This window comes from Bufo gargarizans, unplaced genomic scaffold, assembly GCF_014858855.1.
Source record: "Bufo gargarizans isolate SCDJY-AF-19 unplaced genomic scaffold, ASM1485885v1 fragScaff_scaffold_41_pilon:::fragment_2:::debris, whole genome shotgun sequence".
NCBI classification, from domain to species: domain Eukaryota; kingdom Metazoa; phylum Chordata; class Amphibia; order Anura; family Bufonidae; genus Bufo; species Bufo gargarizans.
The window spans coordinates 43,535-49,534 of record NW_025334113.1 but is presented as its reverse complement, the minus strand read 5'-3'; positions in this window follow the sequence as shown (position 1 = coordinate 49,534).

Here is a 6,000-nt window from a genome sequence, read left to right as displayed (position 1 = left end):
GTAATGCTGCCTGACTGAGACATATCCCTGTTATCTACATCCTCTTGCAATAATGGTGGCGCATCATTCATTTCTTCCATTTGATGTGTAAATAACTCCTCTGACAGATCAAGTGAAGCGGATGTGGTGCTAGTGTTGGTGGTGGCGGCAGGCGGGCGAGTGGTAACTTGAGAGGTGCCCGAAGCTGAGCTGGAGGAGGATGGTGCGTCAAGGTTCCGAGCGGAAACTGTTGAAGATTGGGTGTCCTGTGTTAGCCAGTCAACTATGTCCTCAGAACTTTTCGAGTTCAGGGTACGTGGCCTCTGAACACTGGGCATTATTCTACAGCCAAAGGGAATCACAGCACCACGACGGCCCCTGTGGGGTGGCTTGCCTTTTTTTTTTTTAGATTAGTTAAGTTGTACTATGCGTGCAAGCTACTGTGACACCAGATATGAATGGCGCTGAAGTGACACTATGCACTGGGCATTAGACACACAAACACGTGTGTAACTGACTGCTAGTTATTCAGTCCAAATTGTTGTTTTTCTTTAAATATAATCAAATGTGACACCAGATATAAATGGCGCTGAAGTGACACTATGCACTGGCCCTGGGCCTTAGACACACAAACACTTGTGTAACTGACTGCTAGTTAATTAATCCAAATTGTTGTTTTTCTTTAAATATAATCAAATGTGACACCAGATATGAATGGCGCTGAAGTGACACTATGCACTGGCACTGGGCCTTAGACACACAAACACGTGTGTGTAACTGACTGCTAGTTATTCAGTCAAAATTGTTGTTGTTCTTTAAATATAATCAAATGTGACACCAGATATGAATGGAGCTAAAGTGACACTATGCACTGGGCCTTAGACACACAAACACTTGTGTAACTGACTGCTAGTTATTCAGTCCAAATTGTTGTTCTTTAAATGTAATCGAATGTGACACCAGATATGAATGGCACTTAAGTGACACTATGGACTTGCAGCTGGGCCTTAAACACACAAACACGTGTATGCAACTGACTGCTAGTTATTTACATTCAAAATTGTTGTTTTTCTTTAAATGTAATCTAATGCGACACCAGATATGAGTTGCACTGGTGACACTATGCACTTGCAGGGCTGTGAGCCTGACACACACGCTGGCAGGCAACTGCAATTTGATTACACAGGGGAAAGAAAAAAAAAAAAAACGGCTGATGTTCTAGCCCTAAAAAGGGCTTTTTGGGGTGCTGTCCTTACAGCAGAGATCAAATGAGTCTTTCAGGACTGTAGTGGACACTGAATACACTAGCCTAGCTATCGATTTCCCTATTAACCACTTCAGCCCCGCTAGCTAAAACCCCCTTCATGACCAGAGCACTTTTTACACTTCGGCACTACACTACTTTCACTGTTTATCGCTCGGTCATGCAACTTACCACCCAAATGAATTTTACCTCCTTTTCTTCTCACTAATAGAGCTTTCATTGGGTGGTATTTTATTGCTGCTGACATTTTTACTTTTTTTGTTATTAATCGAAATGTAACGATTTTTTTGCAAAAAAACTGACCTTTTTCACTTTCAGCTGTAAAATTTTGCAAAAAAAACGACATCCATATATAAATTTTTCGCTAAATTTATAGTTCTACATGTCTTTGATAAAAAAAAATGTTTGGGCAAAAAAAAAATGGTTTGGGTAAAAGTTATAGCGTTTACAAACTATGGTACAAAAATGTGAATTTCCGCATTTTGAAGCAGCTCTGACTTTCTGAGCACCTGTCATGATTCCTGAGGTTCTACAATGCCCAGACAGTAGAAAACCCCCACAAATGACCCCATTTCGGAAAGTAGACACCCTAAGGTATTCGCTGATGGGCATAGTGAGTTCATAGAACTTTTTATTTTTTGTCACAAGTTAGCGGAAAATGATGATGATTTTTTATTTTAATTTTTTTCTTACAAAGTCTCATATTCCACTAACTTGCGACAAAAAATAAAAAATTCTAGGAACTCGCCATGACCCTCACGGAATACCTTGGGGTGTCTTCTTTCCAAAATGGGGTCACTTGTGGCGTAGTTATACTGCCCTGGCAATTTAGGGGCCCAAATGTGTAAGAAGTACCTTGCAATCAAAATCTGTAAAAAATGGCCTGTGAAATCCGAAAGGTGCACTTTGGAATATGTGCCCCTTTGCCCACCTTGGCTGCAAAAAAGTGTCACACATCTGGTATCGCCGTACTCAGGAGAAGTTGGGGAATGTGTTTTGGGGTGCCATTTTACATATACCCATGCTGGGTGAGAGAAATATCTTGGCAAAAGATAACGTTTCCCATTTTTTTTATACAAAGTTGGCATTTGACCAAGATATTTATCTCACCCAGCATGGGTATATGTAAAATGACACCCCAAAACACATTGCCCAACTTCTCCTGAGTACGGCGATACCACGTGTGACACTTTTTTGCAGCCTAGATGCGCAAAGGGGCCCAAATTCCTTTTAGGAGGGCATTTTTAGACATTTGGATCCCAGACTTCTTCTCACACTTTCGGGCCCCTAAAAAGCCAGGGCAGTATAAATACCCCACATGTGACCCCACTTTGGAAAGAAGACACCCCAAGGTATTCAATGAGGGGCCTGGCGAGTTCCTAGAAATTTTTTTTTTTTTGCATAAGTTAGCGGATATTGATTTTTTTTTGTTTTTTTCTCACAAAGTCTCACATTCCGCTAACTTATGACAAAAATTTCAATCTTTCATGGACTCAATATGCCCCTCACGGAATACCTTGGGGTGTCTTCTTTCCGAAATGGGGTCACATGTGGGGTATTTATACTGCCCTGGCTTTTTAGGGGCCCTAAAGCGTGAGAAGAGGTCTGGAATATAAATGTCTAAAAATGTTTACGCATTTGGATTCCGTGAGGGGTATGGTGAGTTCATGTGAGATTTTATTTTTTGACACAAGTTAGTGGAATATGAGACTTAGTAAGAAAAAACAAAAACAAAAACAAACAAAAAATTTCCGCTAACTTGAGCCAAAAAAAATGTCTGAATGGAGCCTTACCAGGGGGGTGATCAATGACAGGGGGGTGATCACCCATATAGACTCCCTGATCACCCCCGTCATTGATCACCCCCCTGTAAGGCTCCATTCAGACGTCCGCATGATTTTTACGGATCCATGGATACATGGATCGGATCCACAAAACACATGCGGACGTCTAAATGGAGCCTTACAGGGGGGGTTATCAATGACAGGGGGTGATCACCCCCCTGTCACTGATCACCCCCCCTGTAAGGCTCCATTCAGACGTCCGCATGATTTTTACGGATCCATGGATCGGATCCACAAAACACATGCGGACGTCTGAATGGAGCCTTACAGGGGGGTTATCAATGACAGGGGGTGATCAGGGTGATCACCCCCCTGTCACTGATCACCCCCCCTGTAAGGCTCCATTCAGACGTCCGCATGATTTTTACGGATCCATGGATCGGATCCACAAAACACATGCGGACGTCTGAATGGAGCCTTACAGGGGGGTTATCAATGACAGGGGGTGATCAGGGTGATCACCCCCCTGTCACTGATCACCCCCCCTGTAAGGCTCCATTCAGACGTCCGCATGATTTTTACGGATCCATGGATCGGATCCACAAAACACATGCGGAAGTCTGAATGGAGCCTTACAGGGGGGTGATCAATGACAGGGGGGTGATCAGGGAGTGTATATGGGTGATCACCCGCCTGTCATTGATCACCCCCTGTAAGGCTCCATTCAGACGTCCGCATGTGTTTTGCGGATCCGATCCATGTATCCGTAAAAATCATGCGGACGTCTGAATGGAGCCTTACAGGGGGGTGATCAATGACAGGGGGGTGATCAATGACAGGGGGGTGATCAGGGAGTGTATATGGGTGATCACCCGCCTGTCATTGATCACCCCCTGTAAGGCTCCATTCAGACGTCCGCATGTGTTTTGCGGATCCGATCCATGTATCCGTAAAAATCATACGGACGTCTGAACGGAGCATGACAGGGGGGTGATCAATGACAGGGGGGTGATCAGGGAGTTTATATGGGGTGATCAGGGGTTCATAAAGGGTTAATAAGTGACGGGGGGGGGTGTAGTGTAGTGTAGTGTTTGGTGCGACTTTACTGACCTACCTGTGTCCTCTGGTGGTCGATCCTAACAAAAGGGACCACCAGAGGACCAGGTAGGAGGTATATTAGACGCTGTTATAAAAACAGCGTCTAATATACCTGTTAGGGGTTAAAAAATTCGGATCTCCAGCCTGCCAGCGAGCGATCGCCGCTGGCAGGCTGGAGATCCACTCGCTTACCTTCCGTTCCTGTGAGCGCGCGCACCTGTGTGCGCGCGTTCACAGGAAATCCCGGCCCTTGCGAGATGACGCATATATGCGTGACTCTGCGCAGGGCTGCCACCTCCGGGCCGCACATCTGCGTTAGGCGGTCCGGAGGTGGTTAAATCAGCAGCAGCTACACTGTCCCTCCTCTCACTAAGAATGCAGCTTCCGAATGAATCTAAAATGGATGCTGTCTAGGAGGGTCTGCTGCTGATTGGCTGGAATGTGTCTGCTGACTGTGAGGTACAGGGTCAAAGTTTATTCATTGATGATGTATAGGGGGCGGACCGAACATCGCATATGTTCACCCACCGCGGCGATCACAAACAAGCTATGTTTGCCGGGAACTGTTCGCCGGCGAATAGTTCGGGACATCTCTACTTAGTATGAGAAACATCCTCAGATCATGATGCTTGCACCACCATGTTTCACTGTCTTCAGTGTACTGTGGCTTGAATTCAGTGTTTGGGGGTCATCTGACTAACTGTCTCAGGCCACTAGACCCAAAAAGAACAATCTTACTTTCATCAGTCCACAAAATGTCTCTTTAGGCCAGTCAATGTGCTCTTTGGCAAATTGTAACCTCTTCAGCACGTCTTTTTCAACAGTGGGACTTTGCGGGGGGGCTTCTTGCAGATAGCTGAGCTTCACATAGGCATCTTCTAATTGTAACAATACTCCCAGTTAACTTTAGACCTTCTTTAATCTTCCTGGAGCTGATTGTTGGCTGAGTCCTTGCCATTTTGGCTATTCTTCTATCCATTCGAATGGTAGTTTTCCGCTTTCTTCCACGTCTTTCAGGTTTTGAAGCCATTTTAAAGCATTTGCGATTATGCCTATAATTTTCTGCACTTGTTTATTTGTTTTCCCCTCTCCAATCAACTTTTTAATCAAAGTACACTGTTCTTCTGAACAATGTCTGGATCGATCCATTTTCTTCAGAATTTTAGAGAGAAATGCACTGTAACCAGCATGTAAAACATTTGCTGCCTTCCTTCCTTAAAGGAGTTCTGCACTTTAATTTAACTGATGATCTATTCTCTGGATAGATCATCAGCTTATGATCGGCGGGGGTCCGACACGCAGGACCCCCACCGATCAGCTGTTTGAGAAGGCAGCGGTGCTCCAGCAGCGCCGCGGCCTTCTCACCGTTTACCGCCCGCCCACTGACTTCACGACTAGCATCAACTAGCGTGGGCGGGGCTAAGCTCTGTTCACTTGAATGGAGCTTAGCCCCCCCCCCCCCCACGCTAGTTGATACTAGTCGTGACGTCAGTGGGCGGGCGGCCCGGCGGTAAACAGTGAGAAGGCTGCGGCTCTGCTGGAGCGCCGCTGCCTTCTCAAACAGCTGATGGGCGGGGGTCCCTAGTGTCGGACCCTCGCCAATCAGAAGCTGATGATTTATCCAGAGGATAGATCATCAGTTAAATGAAAGTGCAGACCCCCTTTAAATAAGGGCAATAATTGCCACCTATTTTTCAAAGAAGGAATGACCTCACTCATTGAACTTCACACTGCTATTATTTTGAACATGCCCCTTTCAATAAGTGATTGAATTACAGAGAATCAGCAGCATACATGTCATGACTGCTGGGTTTCTATTACTCTACTACACCTGCTAGTAAATTATTTGCCATGTATTAATATAATTTCTACCAA